Source organism: Acinonyx jubatus, chromosome D4, assembly GCF_027475565.1.
Source record: "Acinonyx jubatus isolate Ajub_Pintada_27869175 chromosome D4, VMU_Ajub_asm_v1.0, whole genome shotgun sequence".
NCBI classification, from domain to species: Eukaryota; Metazoa; Chordata; class Mammalia; order Carnivora; family Felidae; genus Acinonyx; species Acinonyx jubatus.
The window spans coordinates 51,934,088-51,954,345 of record NC_069391.1 but is presented as its reverse complement, the minus strand read 5'-3'; the positions used below and the strand labels follow the sequence as shown (position 1 = coordinate 51,954,345).

Sequence of the window (20,258 nt, the reverse complement as noted above, 5' to 3'; positions counted from 1 at the left end):
TGCAAAAAAGCACACTGACCCAAAAGGAGAGGGTGGTTCAGAATATACAGGGGCGCAGGAAAAGGAGTAAAGAGGAGACCTAAGAAACTGGAAGAGAATGCACAGTGTATAAAAGGCAGAATTCTAGGGATGCCTGGGTGGTTCAGTCAGTTAAACATCTGACTTCAGCTCAGGTCATGATCTCACAGTTCATGAGTTCAAGCCTCATATCAGGCTCTCTCCTATCAGCACAGTGCCCACTTCAGGTCCTCTGCCTGCTCTCTCTGCCCTTCCCCTGCTTGCACTCACTCTCTCTTTCTCTCTCTCTCTCAAAAATAAGTAAAAATAAGAGCAAAATTCTAGGTTACAAGAGCGTGTGACCTAAATTTTCAGCTACATTCCCTAGAAAAAGTAAACAAAAAATGAGAATGTTGACCATTGCTACGATTAGGTCTTCAGAGGTAATCTTTTAGGGTAATCTACTTATGTTAACTCCATGATTATACAAGAAAAGACATGACTTCCTCTTTTCTTCCTCACCCAACCTCCCATTTCTCTAGGCAATCCAGTGTACTCCCAGGCTTAAGTTGTCAACTTAACTTTGATGGCCACCAAAATCCCTACCTTCAGCTTAGACTGCTCTTCTACACTGCAAACGTACTCAACTGTCTACCTGTCATTTCCAAGAGAATGCCTAACAGGAACTTCAAAAGGAACTTCCACAAGTGCTGCCCTAGGACTCCTCAAATTTGCTCCTTCTCCAGAATTGAGCTTATTAAATAGCACCATTGACCACTGAGTCCTTGGAAAATAACTTTTTTCCATTTACAAAGTCCAAAGGGATGGACTATTTTATCTTTTCCCATTTTCTTAAGAGCATTTTCTTGGAGCTATAGTGAATCTCAGTCTTTACATTAACCATTAGAATAGAGGTAAATCTCTAGGGATTAAGTCCACTCTCCAGTTTTCATTGCAGAGATATCTCCAAGGTCACATGCCAGATCACCTCAATATGTAAAAACAAACCACTAGAATTAGCTCAAGTGTTTCTCATGAGATGTACAGAACACTCTCACAAGGAGAAGCTCCTTTTCTCTCGAGAAGATGAGACAGTGATATACTTTGTTCTGCTTTGATGTATACAAACTGTGAGATTTTGTCCCAACTTTATAGTCACTTTGTGTTATCCTACATGCATGTAAATCTGTTAATGTCTACTCAATAATAAATTGTGTTCTTTCTCTCTCTTGTAAGTCAGTAAGAAGGTGTCCTTTTTGTTGGCAGGATTATTTTAGTTCCATAACAATCTCTCCCCACCCCCTCTGAAAACTCACATGCAATCTCCAAATGGCTTCTAGTTTATCTCCTAAATAATCTCTGGATTCATCTACTCTCCATCCCCATGTCTACCACCCTAGAACAGACTACATCTTTTGATAGTTAAAATAGACTCCAACCTCAGCTTCTCTTGAATTTACTTTTTCTCCCATCCAAACCATTCTCCTCCAAATTATAGCTGGTTTTTCCAAAATCCTTTAACAGGACCCTACAAGATCTGACATCTGCCAACCTGTGCATCTCTATCTTTTGACCCTTCACAATGACCCAGATTTTCTGTGTGCCCCAGCCATTCTCTCATTGCTTTAATCCCTTTCCTTTTCTCCTTCCTGAACCTGCAGAGATGCCCTCAGAGACAGTTTCTTTACCTGGACTAGAGTAGGTTATTATCTCTTCCTATAGCACCCTGTCCTTATTCTCAGCACTTGTAATTATTTAAGGTCTAACTTCCCTATGGGTCAACAAGCACTATCATAGCAGACCTATATTCCCAGTGCAGCTACAACAAATATTTCTGACTGAATATCCTAACATATTAGCCAGTGAAAGTAGAGAAGCAGCTTAAAAGCAATTAAGAAGTATGTAGGTCGGGGTGCCTGGGTGGTTCAGTCAGTTAAGCGTCTCTTGATTTCAGCTCAAGCTGTGATCTCATGGTTCATGAGTTCATGCCCCCACATTGGGCTCTGCACGGACAGCAAGAGCTTGCTTGGGATTCTCTCTCTCTCCTTCTCTCTGTTTGCCCCTCATCAGTTCATGCTTGTTCTCTCTCAAAATATTAAAAAATAAATAAATAAAAGTATGTTGGTTTACCTGTTTTATTGTATGTATTTATGTTGATCTTAAATCTCTTGCTATATCTTAAAACTTGTCATTTTACAACTAATTTAATAAAAAACCATTATCTGAAAGATTAAGGCTCCTCACAGCCACTGTAACCTGGCTACCACTGGGGCCCGTTTATCAAGACAGAAATGAGCCCTGGTATACCCTGGGATTTGACTCCAATAAGCCCTTAAATAATTCCCTGACAATTGTCAATCGAGACAGAAATGTGAGGTGCATTTGTCAAAAGCCTGGAGACATTTCTTCAAACCTAACACAAGCATTTATATTCCTAGTTTTCTTCAAGCCCCTTTCTCAAACTCCAACATTAACAACTAATGCAAATTTTGACCATGTAATTTTACTGTTCTGAACATTTACTGAATGTCTACTATATGTCCTCATACAATTATAGCACTAGAAAAAAAATAACAGTTGCAAAGACAAACAATTCATTGTTATTTAAGAGCAAAATGAACTGTGACACCTGGTTTGCTCAGTTGGTTAAGTGTAGGACTCGTTGGCTCACGTCATGACCTCAGAGTGATGAGACCAAGCCCCATGTATTTCGTTGGGCTCTGCCCTGGACGTGGAGCCTACTTAAGATTTTCTCTCTTTCTCTCTCTCTCTCCCTGCCCCTCCCCAGCTCACACACGCACATGCTCTCTCAAAGAAAAAAAAAAAAAGCAAAATGAATTGGAATTGTACCAATCCATATATAAGGAAGTCCTACAAATTGGTCAGTATTATCCATGTTACCAAATAGCTTTTGTTCCTTCATAGTTTTCAGATTTCAGTAATAATTTTATTCAATAAATTATAAGCATAAAGATTGGAATGATAGCTTTCGATGGTGGTCATAATAAATTACCACTACTTTATAGTGACTTAAAAAACAAAAACTTACTTTTTTACAATTCTGTTGGTCAGTAGCCCAACACAAGACTCCATGGACTAAAATAAAAATGCTAGTAGGGTTTCGTTCCTTTCTGAAGGCTCCAGGGTACTTCGTTCCTTGAGCTCAGGGAGGCCTCCTTCCCCCATCTTCAAAGCCAGCAATGTATCTATTTGGCCATTCCTGTATAGCCACCTCTACATCTCTGACCACAGCAAGTTAAGACTCTTTTAATGATTCATGTGATGACTGCGTCCACCAGGATAATCCAGGATGCAATCCCTATCTCAAGGTCTTTAACCCTTTAACTGCAAAGTCCCTTGCAGGTAACATTCACAATTTCTTAACAGTTGGACATGGTGGTGGGGGTAGGGGGGCATTATTCTGCCATTATTTTGCACAAAAGTCACCTGAAATTTTCAAGTTAGTATTCCTACCTGAGAATTAATAGCATTTCTAATTGCCCAGTATGTGACATCTGCTAATTTAATATGCAACTGAAGCAAAATCTATCAATGAATTTTATTATCATAATCAGAATCTTTAATGAATCTATTGGTTTTACTTACACTTACAGATGTAACAAATATACCTTTTAAAAAAAAATACTATTTATCTTTCATTTGAATGGGGGGGAAGAAGAAAAATATTCCAGGGTCCGAATGTATGTTTTGGTATAAACACAAATTCTTAAGGGAATGTGTTCTGATTATATTAGTGATAAATTCCAGGAAACTGAATCAACTAAAATGGGTTATAAAACTTCACTTCATGATAACAGTTTTCAGTTCACACCAAAAAGCAATGTAGAGAAATGGATTATAGGTTACCACAGCTGGCTATAATCTCACACTTCAATAATACAGAAGATGTAATTTTCATGCAAGAATCTTAGTTGGAACTGAGACTTATTTAGTTAACTGCCTTTAATATTATTTTGTACTTGGTTATGAAAAGGTTTTTTTTTCAGAGACAAGTCAAGGACCACACCTGAAGCTTATTTTACTCAGGGTGTGTTTTCTGTATAGATGTTAGAAAGGATTTCAATGGAAAAATATAGTTATTTCTAAGACTTCAGGGCCAGAAAAACCATCAGATAGATTTTTTCCTAATTTTTTTCCTCTGAAATCCTATCATCTTGATAGAATGTAAGTATGGTTTCAAACTGAAAAGGAATTACCAGTATCAATGTGAATCAAATACTAATAAACACAGCTTGAAAACAAATCATCAGGAGAACAACCATTCTTAACCATGACATTTATACATAATTCAGTTTTACTGTTCCATTTTTAAATCTGTGAAAGCATTCCATAATCACATATAAAACTAGAAGTACAAAACCATAAAAAAACAGCTCCATTTTTGAAGAAATTCTATGAGCTAAGTATCTTCTGAATTTCATTTGCAATGAAAATGTACTACTTTTATAACAAGAAAAATGTGTAAATGGGGGGAAGGCAGGACAGGAGAATGTCCTAACAAAGCCTATCTAAGCATACCACCAAGTACTCATCTTCATATTAAAACTAAGGCTGAAAAGACAAATTGAATGTAACCTCTCAAGGTGACTAGTAATTACCACCAAACTACCATAGCTGTACTCACTACTGAGTCTCCAAAAACGTACTCACCATTGGCTAGAATATAAATAGCCAAGTTGTTAAATAATCTGTACATTCTACACACACACACACACACACACACACACACACAAAGCTAATTATCTGTTTAACCCTACTGTGGTATTCATTTCTCAATATATACCTGTAACAAATTAGTACATTGTACACCTTACAATTATATAAGTCAATTATATCTCAATAAAGGAGGAAAAAATGTACATCCAAGTGGTGGTCCTAAATCATGCATTCTCAACAGAAGAAAAATATTATAGATATTGCAGTAGTTTATGGTCCTCCAAAGTTCTACCCTACCCAACAAAATCATAGTCATTAGGATTTTATGAGTAGTGGGAGTGGGGAGAGGACAAAGATTAGGACACAATGTCTAAAAAGGCTCCTTAGGCCCTAATAGTGGAAAAAATGGTTGAGTAACAGTACAAATCAAGATGAACCCAACCCTGGCTATCAACTATAGGCATATGAATACTAGGGAATCCCTGATAACCACAGAACTATCTGCTTCATGCCCATCCACTCCTACAGCCCCACCAGTTCTCGGGCATCTCCAAGGATGACCCAGTTTGACTACTCAGGAAATATATAAAAATCACATTAGTCCATTTAGGTCATTTGTGAACTCCCTAGGAGGTGTATTTAACCACAAAGGAAAAGGTGGCATAGCAAATTACTTTAAATTCTATTTAGAGTCGGATGGAAGATGAAATTATGATATGAAATTTGGGAAGGAAGGAAATAGCTGAAGGAAAAATAATGGGTGCTGCATATCTCTTTAGAAAAATAGGTAATATTGAACATAAAATTTTGTCAGCCATGATCCACACCTAAGAATTTTCACATGTGGGTATAAATAGATAAAGAAGAAGAAAACATTTCAGGTATAGAGGTAGCAATAGCTAGCTTCAGTTTAAAAGGAATTTCACTTATTTTACTCTTGATTCTGAAAAACTAGTATTATACCACATGTCCCTCATTTTCCACAACAATCCCAATTTCATGTAATTGTATTCTTACTCCTGGTCCCCAAAAGTGATTTTTAAATACAAAACTATGATCTCATTAAGATTTTCCATACAAACAAATCAATACCAGAAATTCCACTGTTACACATTAAATACTTGGGGGACAGAGGAGACTTGGAAAAGCCTATCACTCTACTCGTATTTAAAAGCAATATGCTTTGTAACTTTAGGATTCTAGTAAATGAAGAAAAGTTAGAAAACCAAATAAATGATGAATTGTTTTGACCCATCCGTATTTATTTCAGCACTTCTTAATTCTTTAGTACTTGCAGTTGTTTCTGTAGGCTCCCTTGTAAAGCTTTTTTTGATGAACAGAATTACCTTGTATTTAACACCACAGCACTTAGCTCTCTTATGCTTCATCTAGCTACAAAGCACTATATTTGAAAAACAAGTGCTTTACAAACTGGACATGTCATCAAGTTACATGTGTACGTTGCACAAGAATATTCAGTCCAGAAACAAGGTAGTAGAAGCAAAATACATCATTGTACTCAAGAGTATGTATCAAAAATTAAAAAGAATAAACATAGAAAGTAGCAAAATCTCTTAACCAAGAAGAATCAATATAGTCACCCTCATTAGTTTCATAAAATTAAGACAAAGGACAGGGTAGATTATTTTAGAAAAGTAACACCTTAAGATCCAAAGAACCTGCACTCCAGGAAGCAAACTTCACTCTGGGAGAGGAGAGTTGATCTTCTATTTTCTGAAGGACATCATCAAGTTGGTGCCAGCCAAGGCCATATGGAAGTGCATCTCCTTCTGGAATATTATATGAGGTGTGAGGAAGAATTCAAGACAAAATGCCAGAAGGGGCTGATCTAGGAAACATAATCATCTTGTAAAAAATGCCTTTAAACACTACCCAAAAACATTCAAAAATCTTTAACCACCCTACCCTCAACCTTTCTTCTTCCTTAGAGAAATGGTATTCTAAAAAAAAAAAAACAAACAAAAACAAACAAACAAAAACAACAGAATGAAAGTTGTAAATGAGGATGCATCAAAAAGTCCACGACCCCCTTTAAAACTCTTGAATATGCAAGCCACAGAAAGGGAACCAACAGAGTATACACTCTGGGAAGCTCCATACCAACAGCAGCTCCTAGGAAAAATAATTCAAGGTAGACTACAGCCATCTCCCATTTCCCTCAATTTTCTTTTTCAATTTTCAAGCAAATAATATAGTTTGCTTTTTGCTTACAAACTAACAGAAACAGTGAGGAACAGAAACTGGCCTCAAGAGTAGGAAGACAGGTAACCTGACCTCTTAATGTCCCCTGCCAACTACTAAATCCATAGAGCTCATTCTGAGTCTCTAGCATTAAAAAAGCCCCCCTTTGTATATGGCACTGTAATGCAGTAACAGTAATGATAACAATAATGAAGATGCCTTATATCTAGTGCCTTATACCTTAAAGTGCTTTAATGACTTTAATGGATTGAAGCATCCCTATGAGATCAAAGTCAGATATTATCATTTCTAGTCTACATAATAGAAAATCAAGGAAAAAAGGTTAAGTAACTTGACCAAGCCTCACTCGTCAATACAGTGTTCTGATAACAGTTAAAGGGGCTGCTAGTCCCTTTGCTGCTTAGCTGGCTGCTCAACCTGTGGCCTATCCCAAAACAGCTCTCTGGCTTGGGAGCTATGATGACACTGGCCTGAGAAAAGAGATCTGTCTAAACTTAGTATCACTGAGGTCCAAAGGGCTCCAGAGAATTGGTTGGCAGACAAAATCATTTTTATAAAAATTAAGTTTCTTCATTTTAATTTTTTAAGATCCAAATTTCTTTAATTTAAAAATGAAATAAATAAAAAGATCCATGCCACCCACTCAAATATTACAATGCAAAATCACCTTGATAACTTCATAATCACTTCAAAATCACCTTGATAACTTCATAATTATAGAGAACAAAACACACAGGATGAAGAGAACAGAAAGGAGACACCTGTCACCAGGGTCTTTTCCAAGCTAGTGGTGAGTTGGGAGAAAATTGCAGAGCCTGTTACTTCCAGATGATAAGATCTAACCTTCATAGTTCCCATTAAATCTGTTAAAGATGAACACAACACACCCAGCTAAAGAATGCTCAAGTATCACGTCACAAAGGCAGCAATATCTTTAACCATTACAAGGCCCAAAGTCTGAAAACTGCAAAACTGTACGTGCATTTGGTCATGTTCATATTTACATACATCATGTCGTCCTTCTACAAAAGCTAATCACTCCTCACTGGAAGACTTTACCAAGAGAAAAAAAATAACCTATTCCTAACATGAAATCTCTTATTTATTTGGGTTACCAAGTATGTGATCAGAAGTAAAGTAAGAGCTAGGATTAATTCCTAATAAAACTTAACCTTGCTCTCCCACCCACACAAAAGTAATTGTTTAGAAACGTGCGATTATTTGGCCCCAACCCATTCTTGGGGTGTGTAGCTCACTCACTGCCAGTAATTGCTTCCATACAAAACCGTGTTTTAAGACATGTTTGCATACTTATGATGATACGTTACATTTATATCACATTTAAAACCCCAAATAGGCTTACAGGTTTTATTTTCTGTACTAAGAAACAGAGACTGCATGGTGTCCTAAAGAAACCACCAGAAAGTGGTTTCATTTTTTATTTTCAACTAACTCTCTCTCTCTCTCACTCTGAATGTTTAGCTTCCTGAGCTTTTTCTTTTAATTAACTGGAAACAAAACTCATTTATCTAGGAAGAAAATCAACCTAAAAATCTGTGACAAGAGACCATGAGTATATCCCTGTCATGAACCCAAATTGATATTACCCAGGTCAGTATGCAATAAATTCTACTGGCTAATAATCATTTCACTTAGGGCAATTTCATTTGACTCAATAAGAAAAATAGAAAACTTCTATAACAATTGTGGTTCATATTTCCTTCCTTAAAATTACTAATGAAACACTTTTAACCCATCTGCTATTTTATTAATGTAGATTATACAAGTTGGTATGATTTTATTTACCTATATATACTTTTTTAATAAAAAGCATATTCTCTTTCTGCATCAAAAACAAAATTTTAAGAATTAGTAACTAAATTTGTTAAATTTAATTTGTTCTTCATAGCTCAGTGATTTCAGAAATAGTTAATTTTCACTGTCCCATTCCACAAATAAGCTTGTGGTCAATGAAGGAACTCAAAATTCCCCCCAAAATGGAAAGAGAGAGCAAGAAGAGGAGGGGGCGAGGTGGGGAGGGGAGAGAGAGATTCATCCTCTTCAGGAAGCATATAAAACTTAGCATTAGCATACATGCTAGGGTTTTTGGAAGGTAGTATTTTGTTATTTTGGTTCTTAGTACAGGCAAAGGTAGCAACTCTTCAGAGTCAGGGGAAGGGATGGAGAAGCTAAAGACTGATTAAGTTTTGTACTCTTCAAGCTCTACCCTACACAAATATTTACTCTATACCCTACATCGAAACCATGCTATTCCAGACCCCTTTGAGTACAGTGAACACACATGTAAATACACACAAAAAACCACAGTAAGCAGATAAATCTTACTAGGTAAGAGCTTTACAGAAAGATGATTTTCTAGTATCACAATGTGATGTAAATTAAAAATGTGACTGGATTTGATTCTGATTATGGCTGTTACAATGTAGTAATTTGTTTAAAAAATACATAATGAAATTTTAGATCTATTTTTGAGCAGTAAAAAACCACTCCTAGAGCAAAGGGATAAAAGCTAAATTTTATTTTCAATACATACAAATACATATGTGTATCACTCAAAATTATTAAAACTGTTCATAAGTTATTAATATTTTAGTAAAAAAAACCTCATAGCTTTACAAAAGAAATTCTTGACTTTAGAAAAGCTAAAATAGGCTTGCCCAGGGGTGCCTGGGTGGCTCAGCTGGTTAAGCAGCCAACTTCGGGTCAGGTCATGATCTCACTGTCCATGGATTTGAGCCCCACGTCATGCTCTGTGCTGACAGCTCAGGGCCTGGAGCCTGCTTCGGATTCTGTGTCTCCCTCTCTCATTGCCATTCCCTGGCTCACACTCTGTTTCTCTCCAATAAATTAAACAAACAAACAAACAAACAAACATTTAAAAAAAAAAGGAAGTTGGGGTGCCTGACTGGCTCAGTCAGTAGAATATGTGACTTGACCTTGGAGTTGTAAAGTCAAGCCCCATGCTGGGTGTAGAGATTACTTAAAAATAAAATCTTGAAAGAAAAGAAAAAAAAGAAAAAAGAGACAAGGAAAAGCAAAGCAAAGCACAGAGTCACAGAAACACCACCTGGCCCCCTCCAAAACTTCATATTTAAACAAACACAAAAACTCTTCTGGTAAAAGTAACAGGTTTTTTTCCATGGGCTATAATCATTCATGGACGATGCCTTAATTAAAGCTGGGCAACGAAACTGTATATTAAGCTGAGTGTGTGAAGTCAAAAAACTAACTTCTTAGCATAACAGAGCATACTCAAAGCATAATTTCTTAATGTGTCCTGTTAGGTCTACATATTAGCAGAGATGTAAACAATATCAGTTTTCAACCTTAACTGTGAATTTTTCCATTTTTAGTGCTTTCTGTCCCAACTTTAATGTTCTTTTAATGTAGTTTTTCCTGTGTGATATATCATATTTATCTCTGTAGCCATCCATCACTATTTTCTTTAATTGAGGTTAATTTCTTTCAACTTGGGGGAAGGTGGGAGGAAGGAGGGAATCCTCATTCTACAAGCACTGCGCACAGAGGGCATTCACAGCTGCTGATTTTTTAAATCACAAAGCCCAATTTTCAGGATGCTTAAAGTCCTCAAATCCACCTTACTGCCCTCCAATCTGGACCTAAATCAACAATCTACTGGGATGGGAACCCAGTTCCCACCCAGAACCACTTAATGAAAAATTTCTACCTAACTAAAATCCCTCCAGCTGCAACCTAAGTCCTTTTGTTTGTTTTCACTCAAATGGCTAACAGCTGGCACCACCTTCCATGTAAAATTATTTCATGTGTTTGGAAACCGTGATTAACTCATACCTTGGTCTTCACTTCTCCTGGCCACAAAAATCAGTTCATTTCTCAAATCTTTTAAACATTTTCTACTTTTAACTCTGGGCTCCACAGTTGTATTGGAGTTTAGAATAACTAAGTGGCCAGAAATAAGTGAAATACATTGTAAAGGTTGATAAAAGGGTTATTCTTCTGCTCATCTTAGAGCCTAGCCGTAGGGCCTTTAGAATGGGCTCTGGCAGAAGGCTGGCTGAAGATGTCCTCCCACAAAGCATAGGTGGCAAAGACAACTCCCTCACCCAGTTTTATGAAGTGGACCAAAAAGAGGGAGGGAGACCTCATAAGTCTAAATGTAGAGCCTGACAATTTTAAAACCCACAATTAAAAAGAGATAAAAGCTGGTCAAATCTGGGCAAAGGGTTTTATTTTGACATGCTAATGAACATTTGGGTACCTTGCACTTGTACAGTACAGTTTACCTATCATCCTCTTAAGGATATGCATATACACTTCATTCCCTGGGAAGAGGCTGGGATGGACTTGGGAATGAAGAGGAAAGGAATCCACTACCAAAGTTAGCCCCAAATGCTGGATGGTGAATTCTCCCCATGTTACAGGCCAGAAGTAACTACTAGATTCTATCTCAAGCATTCATTAAGCGTCTAACACTCAACAGGCAGGCAGCAGGTGACCTGAAACTAGAAGTGGGGCAGTAGGAAGGAACCTTCTTGGTTTGGGCAGTCCTCAATGATGAGTTGAGGGTAAGCAGCACAGCAATACACAAAGAAGCAATATTATGGGCTTTTTAATGATGGTCTTTCAAAGGGATATGGAAGCCAAAAGTAGAGAAGACCCCAATCAGGCTAATGAAGTAGTCAAGGGAGGATTTATTCATAGAGCTGAGGCTCTCTAATCAATGCTGAGGACAGGGAGAGCTGCAGAGTCAGTCTATGGGGTTGAGGGATCTCAGAAGCCAAAAGAGACACTGGGGAGACAGGTATGAGAGCACTACATGCTCTGCCAAGAAGTTCAGACATTATCTATATATTGTACAAAGTTTTCTGTGTTTTATTTTTTAATTGTATTAATGAAGTTTTCAAACATATACCAACGTGGTGTAAGCCACACCATCAGCTTCAACAATTATCAGGACATGGTCAGTCTTATTTCACCTATACTCCCCCTAATACCCCCTTAACTTCCCCTCCTCCAATGGATAATTTAAAAATCCCAAAGTATCATTTCACTAGTAAATACTTTAGTAGCTATCAAAGGCATTTAAGATCTGACATGATCAGATCTAGGTTTTAGAAGGATTACTGGTTCAGGGAAAGAGGTAACAAGACCAGTTATGTGATTTAGATAAGGAAGTCGGTAAGAACTTACACCAAATAGTGGCAGTAACCAGGGATACCAGGGAACCTTCTCCTAAGGTGATCACCTACCTAGAAGATGGTGACTGACAGGGAGCTGTGAGAGTGTCTGGAAGGAATGGAATCTGGATGAGGACACTGCAGACAGTTAAGAATTAGAAAAAAGGAGTTGAGAGATATATGTAGTGTTTGGTTCAATGGGCCAACTGAACATGAAGAGAAAATGTTAGAGACAAAAAAGGATGAGCTGTTTCAGAGAAGAAGAGGAGAAAATCAAATTTACTTCAATATTTGAAAACATACTTGTGCCTGGGATGGGTACTAGAGAGACAAAGAAGTGGCCCCTACCCTCAGAGAACTTCCATTCTAACTGGAGAAATAGGCAGATTGCCTACACAAGCAAAAATAAATGTAAAATTGGGCTCAATGTTTTAAAAAAATATTTATCAAAAGAGGGGTAGGACTTAAAGCCAGTGAAGACAAGGTGGGATATGAAGAAGGATTAAATTTAAACTGGGTTCAGAAATCAGAGCATGGTAGAAAGGAGAATAGGCAAAGGTAGGGAACTAAGAAATGGGGGCACAGAGAGGAGAGAAGGAGAAAGGGAAAAAGAAAGCTGAGAAGCAGGCAGAGGGCAGAACTCTGGAGAACAATGTTAGAGGATTTAGGTTAAAAAAAAAAAAAAAAGGCGACACCAAAGAAAGCAATGGGCTTTCTTTGAAAATTACCAATAGGACCCTGAAAAAGTCCAGCACCTGTACAGACCATGACTTAAACTCGAAGTCAGTTTAACATCTGTGGATGGTTTAAATATGAGGTGCACAGTTATGATATTTTGTAACTTTTTGCTTCAGTGTCTTGTGGTGTCCAGAGGTCTGCAAGCTTTACAAGGGCTTGCAGGGACTGTGTCAGTCCATGTCACTGCTGTGCTGGAGGTTCCAGTACAGTGCCTGACAGAAAGAAGATGACCAATAAGTAACATGTGCTTTCAGAGACATTACCTCATTATCTATTTACAACAACAGGTTAAGTAAGAGAATCACTCTCCCTTGTTTTGCTGATAGGGAAAATGCAGCTCACTCCAGGAAGGACTAACAGTCACCTGACTAGGAGAAGACTGGCCCCAAAGCGCTGGGAAGAAGTCATTCTATAGTGAGTGAGAGCCAAGGGAAGGGGGAGCAGAGCTCAAAGAGGCCACACAGCTTAGGATGTGTTGTCAGTACAACAGTAAGGGATATGGGCTTCAGAGTAAGATCAGGCTTCGATCTGAAAATCCCAGTGCTGTCCCTTACTAGTGACATAGTTTCCCCACCTGCAAATGGGAGAAAAGTAGTCTCCATTTCACCAGCTTAATGTGAAGACTCAACAATGATGCATGTAAATCACTGAGCAGGATGCAGTAAGCACTCAATTAGCAGCAAATGTGCCACCTCTTACTACATTAACATGGACGGAGCTTCACTGCCATTCAAGCTTGTCTGAGATCCTGAGAAAACCCTGGTGCTGTGAAGTGCGCACCACCCAGCGGGGTATTTCCAGACTCCAAGAAGTGCTCTAGGAAAAATCCCTGAGTCTGGAACCCCTGAGAAGGAGGAAGCTGGAAAGAGGGGCTGCAGGTGGGCATGCAGCCCAATGGTTTGCTCAATGAATTACTTGCACTCAAATAAATGTTAGACCCAACAGTCATGACTAGAAACAGAAAGCTCATTCCTTCCTGAAGCACTTCAACAGCAGGACACTTGACACAGTACTGTGTCAAATCTAGGTGAGCTCCAGATCTCAGAATGTGACAGACTGGTCATCCAGAGATATGGGAGAGTTGACCAGGGACGCCCATCCACTGTCACTTAAAAAATCAGGGCCAACCCTCAATGTTGACAGAGATGGGCTAGTTGTGCTCTTCTGTTTAAGTGAAAAAGAGATGGTGGGAATAAGAAATCTCTCCCTAAAGGTCATCCACTCTTGAAAATAGACACTTTTCTTTCCTCATGATCCATAGTCAGAAAGCATTTCCAAATCGTAAGTACTATATGACATCAACATCTTTAAATTAATTTGGTCTATGGCTTAAGAACTCAAAAGACAGGCACTTGGAGGAAAAGAGCCAAAACTGAAATGATCCACGTGAACACTGGAACAACTACCTCCAAATTAGGGGCTTACCCACAGTGACTGTGATAACCAATCTCCCAGGGGTTGATTCACTTGAAAAGCTTTGTATCCCTCCCCCAATTCATACAATATTTTTTTTTCTGAGCAAGGTGACCTAATCTGGAGTGGAATGTGCTGTATCTGTCCTGAGGCCAAGAGGTGGCACTGAGTCTAACAGGTATGAAAAAAGTTATCAGTCTGGTGAGACTGATAGGCTTATATCCTTCTATACTTAAAATATGGTTTTCAACACAAGCTACCACAGAATTAATAAATCTTTCAACAGACTGTGTAGGACAATGTGCTCCCAGGTATCTGAAATCAAAACCAAACTTAATATCTGCTATTCTGGAAGTCTGTTAAATACTGTTATATGGCACCCAAGGTTTAGGTTTAAGATGTGTGTTCATTTTCGTCCAAGAGACAGCTACAAGTATAGGCAGAATATGTGTCACAGTTGGCTTGCCTAGCGTATCCTGCATGAATAGTCAGCAAAAAAGATAAGACGTTTACAGATTTTAAAGGCCCACCAACAGCAATACATGAACTATAATGACAAGACAAAGGCTTACTCCAAAGGACATTCAACTTGATAAAGGTGTCACTATTCATAGTTACACCCCTAGCGTGTATATTTTTCTCATGGAAGAATGTATTTAACACTTTATCCAATTTTCCCTAGAAATGTATCTTTTGCTAAATGACAGATAAACACCCCCAAGAATTTTAAGACTGATTTTATTACCCTCAGCACCCCAATCCTCTATAAAGAAGCAACATTTCCAACATGAAAACATTTTAGCCAGCACCGCTTTAAGTTAAAGCAGTATCTTTGCCATTGTCTGGGGGGAGGGAGGCAGGCAGGAAGGTGGGGACTAGAAATGGAAAAAGAATTTTTAAATCCCTGTTGCATTATCTACCAGGTGTAAGTGAATAATAACTAATATGTCTGCAGCCTCTGCCTTAATCTTAAAACAAATGATAGTATTCAAATATAATATTTCACATATGCAGACTGATAACAGGTTTTTCCTTTCTTTATTTCTTGAAGATTCTGTGAATGACACAATACAAAGTACAATGTATTTAATGAAAGGTTTCCAGGCTGATTTCCCTACAGATTATTTTCTTTCTTTTCTCTGGAACCCACACACCGGGTATACTGCAGGGACCAGAGGTATATATAAAAATAAACTATGAGCCAGTATCAGAGCTGATACCCTTCTCCTACAGGGGCAAGTGAATTATTAGATCTGTGTCATGAGTGTTTTTTTTAATATGCCATTGTTCCCACTTGAGCACATTAAATTTTCCATATCCACTTTTAAACCAATATAACCTTTTTTTTCCATGTTCATAATGTTCATGCTGTACATTAACAGGCAGAAAATCCAATAGCTTAAGTCTTCATATAGTAGTTATATGTTAAGCTTGGTGGATGAAAACCTTTTGCATTTTCCCCCTCTTTGAACAGATACTATACTGGAGTTGGCTAAAACCCTAGGAAAAAAATTACACCTCATGGGAAACTGTACTAATATTTTTTTTCTTTTATGATTGATCACAAACCCATTTTGAACATTACACATTTTTTTTAAGTTTATTATAACTCTGGTTCAACATCTTCTAGCCCAACAAATTGAAGGTGCTGGAATCTTTTGGTCTGGAAGATGTGTTTGCCAATTATTTTTGCACTAGTGCACATAAACAGGGAAGACTGGATCTTAGGTATGAGTTATACATTCCTGTACAAAATAATTGTATATTCTATGAAGACTGATTCTTTTTCTGGAGAAATATACAACAACACAAGGGAAATCTTGTACTAGCAGCATAACTGAAGTGGCAAGATACAATATTAGAAAAACAGAGCTACTTTCATTACTGTGATGCTGTGTGTCAGAATGTCTCTCCTTAATGAACCTGTTTGCAATAAGACTCCGGGTGCAAAGAGGCTATTTAGAGAGACTATTGTGTCTATAGCGAGTCCTTCAAATATCTTCCTACCATTAGACATGCCGCATTGACCAATTCTGTCCTGATTGCTGCTCTTTTTACTATCAAGGGACATTCTTGCCCAGACAGACGGATGGATCAGACACTGCAGTTCATAAAATGTTTACACTGTACACACACACACACACACACACACACACACACACACACTACGGTACTAGCTACAGAGCTCCAGATCACACAGTGAGTCGAATGTGGCAGTGTCATATGAAGGCTTATGACTTTCCAATATCAATGAAAGGATTTAAGTTAAACTTTGCTTAACAGTGTCTGCCTGTCACTCTCAACAAAAAGCCTTTTTTTTCCCTCTCTCTTTTAGTATATGCCCATGCCCATTGCTCACATGGGAACACTTCAGGCAAATGTTTTCTGGGTCATAAGGTTTCCTACTCTACTAAAATTTTCTCCTCATTTATGACAAGAAAAGAAGACCACACATGTCATGCCATCAAAAAAAGGGGGGAGGGGGTAAGGCAGAGCACACAACAATAATAAAGAACAGTCAAAAGGACTTTCTAAAAAGATTTAAAATGCCAACTCAGAGTGACAGAAAACAAGAGACTCGTCTCTACCATATAACTGAAGCATCTGGCTCACGCAGTGGCACTAACCAAGTATACACAGGAGAGGCTGAGGTGCTTAGAAGAAACTTCCTGTTCGTCTTACTCTGTGTTCTCATCAGCTGCCAGGCCTTGCTATAGCTTCACCTTTCACACACCTACATGCTAAGTGATTCTCTACAAAAGCCCTTTCGTCTGTGTTTTTTCCAATAGAGCATCCTTTCCTTTGAAATACAAATAATATGCCTGCCAGCCACCTGCAAAAGGTTTTACACATCTCCCCCATCTCAGCTGTCAAGCAGAAAGAACTTCAAACCCAAAGGTCCAAACTGCCAGTACACTAATAAATGTAACAACTACTAGTTATATCTATCTGATAAGGAATCAGAGAATTGCACACTGAACTGAACCTAGAGCCAATGAATCAAATGCATCCAAAGACACTTTCAATTCCCATTATTTTTAAATTTCTCTCTCACCTCCTCCTTTCTTCCAGGCTCAACCTGATATTCTAGCAGACCTGACAAATGAACCATCAGCTGTCCTGTAGCTCTGATGTCCAAAGCCATTTGGAATATCTGTGATTCCAAGTTCTAAATCCCCATCATGATAAAACCTTAAAATAATGCCTCTATTGAAACTACTTTGAACATTTATTGATAACACATAAGCACTTTCTTTAAAAAATTTTTTTAATATTAATTTATTTTTGAGAGAGAGAGAGACAGGGCACAAGCGGGGGAGGGGCAGAGAGAGAAGGAGACAGAGAATCTGAAGCAGGCTCCAGGCTCTGAGCAGTCAGCACAGAGCCCGACAGGGGGCTCAAACTCACAGACCGCAAGATCATGACCTGAGCCGAACTCACACGCTTAACCGACTGAGCCACATACATAAGAATTTTCTAATTGACGTATTTGACACTGTGAGCCTGTTTAAACACACTGAGGAGCTGCCTGAAGATTTAGGAAGTGCAGAGACAGGAGAGACCTGGTAGCAATCATTTTCTTCAAGGAAACTAAGATTGTAAGAGATTTAAGAAAACCTGTCTTGGAACAAACAACCCAAGCCCCTAAACTAGGACTCCAAACATTGTGTCTACTGGTCTAGCTCAAACCAGGCTGTAGCTCTATATGCAGGAACCTTTCTCTTTTTACTAAGAAGTTTTGTTTTTTAAATAGCAACAGCTCTACTAAAATATGCTCACTTATATCTGTCATATCCACTAGTGTAAAGAGAAAAAGAATGTAAGTACAGAGAGTACAAACAATTGAATAATTTCTATGTTCCTTAAGAACAGTTATTCTCAAAGTATGGTCTCAGGACCAGCAGCATCAACATCACCTGGGGACTTGTCAGAAAGGCAAATACTCAGGCCCTCCCCAAAACTGGCAGAATCAAGGAGCGCCTGGGTGGCTCAGTAGGTTAAGCATCTGACTCTTGATTTTGGCTTAGGTCATGATCTCACAGTTCATGGGGTTGGGCTCTGTGCTGACAGCATGGAGCCTGCTTGGGATTCTCATCTCCCCACCTCCGCTCCCCCAACCCCAGCTCTCTACCCCTCCTTCGTTTGTACGCACACACACACACACACGCGCTCTCTCTCGCAAAATAAATTTCTTTAAAAAAATCAGCAGATCAAAACATCTAGGAGTAGGGCCCAGCAGTTTGTGACTAAACATGACCTCTAAGTGATTCAGATGCATGCTCAAATTTAATTGCCTTATCTTTAGCATATACACTATGATTTACTGAGCTTCATATTAAAAATATTTAAAATGGCTGATGCTCCTTAAGGATATAATCAACTGGCTAGGAGCCAAAAACAGACCCACAAATAGATCTATTTTTTTAATGTTTATTTATTTGGGGGGGGGGAGAGAGAGACAGAGAGAGAGAGAGAGAGAGAGAGAGGGAGAGGGAGGGAGGGAGGGAGGAAGAGAATACACAAGTAGGGCAGGGGCAGAGACAAAGAAAGAGAGAGAAAATCCTACACAGGCTCACGCTGTTAGCACAGAGCCCCATGTGGGGCTCAATCTCATAAACCCTGAGATAATGACCTGAGCTGAAATCAAGAATCAAACACTTAACTGACTGAGCCACCCAGGCATCCCCCTGATTCTTTTATTTAGAGACAGGCAAGCACTCTCTTTTAGAATAATTAATGAAATTAAATATTTAAATAATCACAAATTTAGGGTGAGGTGGAAATGGAAATAAATGGAATATTAAAATAAATGGAAAATAAAATGGAAATTAATGAATTTAATAAGAATCAATGGTGAAATGCAAAGACATGTTACACAATATGAAGGTATGATTATTTGAAAATTAAAGATTAGAGGGGCACCTGGTGGTCCACTCAGCATCCAATGCTTGGGTTTCAGCTCAGGTTATAGTTTCCTGGATGGTGAGCTAGAGCCCTACGTCAGGCTCCGCACTATGCAGAATCTGCTTGGGATTCTCCCTCTGCCCCTCCCCTGCTTGTGTGTGCGCGCGCTCACACGCTCTCTCTCTCTTAAAATAAATAAATAAATAAACTTAAAAAAAAAAGAGGGGAACTTGGGTGGCTCAGTCAGTTCATCATCCAACTTCGGTTCAGGTCATAATCTCATGGTTTGTGAGTTCAAGTCCTGCATCAGAGCCTGGAGCCTGCTTCAGATTCTGTGTCTCCCTCTCTCTCTCTGCCCCTCCTCTGTCTCTATGTTTCCCTCTCTCTCTCTCTCTCTCTCTCAAAAATAAATAAACATTAAAAAAAAGTTTAAATAGAAAATTAAAGATCAGATAAGGCACCAGTATAGGACAAAGAGAAAATGAAGGTGTGGGTATAAAGATATTATGAAACTAGCACCAGATAAAGAACAAAATAAGTAAGTGACGGGAGAGAAAGTACTGTTACGTCACAAGAGAACTGTGCGAAGTAGAAGAAGCAAGTTTGAACTGGATCCGGCATTAAATCTCAGGGAAATTATTTCATGAGTACTGTTAACTCAGAAGGTAAAAAGTGGATCAGAATCACTCATGACTTCAAAATCAAAGCCTCTACTGTTTCTAAAAACCAAAAGTTAGATACAAACTAAATACTCTTTTAAAGATTAGCGACTGTAATCACAGTACTCCCAGACACTGTAATTCCAGGAGGCCATAAAAAAATTATATGCCTCCATGACTCTAACATTGAAAAATACATGGGCAAGTAGAAAAGCAATTAAAATATAATCATACAACTCCTGGTTCAAAAAATATGGGCATGTGTATGTATATGTGCATAGAACAGTCTGGAAAGTAATAAGACACAATGGACACTAGAGCAGGTGATTGGTTTGCAACTAAGTTTTATCTCTTCTTTATTTTCTCATTTTTCTTGTTTTTTTTTTTAATGTTTATTTATTTTTGAGAGAGAGAAAGCATGCATGAGCAGGGGAGGGACAGAGAGAGAGGGAGACACAGAATCCAA

The 20,258-nt window shown here is 38.4% G+C and overlaps 1 protein-coding gene and 1 long non-coding RNA gene across 19 annotated transcripts in view; one reads left to right on the top strand and one right to left on the bottom strand.

Annotated features, from left to right (window-relative positions):
- The window catches only part of LOC106969777 (uncharacterized), a 43,914-nt gene extending 25,206 nt beyond the window's left edge, over positions 1-18,708 (top strand). Inside the window, exons 3-5 of the long non-coding RNA XR_008291176.1 lie at positions 13,142-13,229; positions 14,339-14,406; positions 17,301-18,708. This is a non-coding gene — a long non-coding RNA (uncharacterized LOC106969777). The remainder of the gene's footprint in view (positions 1-13,141; positions 13,230-14,338; positions 14,407-17,300) is intronic.
- BNC2 (basonuclin 2) overlaps positions 1-20,258 on the bottom strand; it is a 436,381-nt gene that overhangs the window by 320,402 nt on the left and 95,721 nt on the right. Inside the window, exon 2 of one of the 18 annotated variants that reach the window (XM_053205068.1) lies at positions 6,337-6,464. The exons of the other annotated variants lie outside the window; for them this stretch is intronic. The gene's annotated coding sequence lies outside the window, so the exon portion shown is untranslated. The remainder of the gene's footprint in view (positions 1-6,336; positions 6,465-20,258) is intronic. 18 annotated transcript variants of the gene reach the window in all.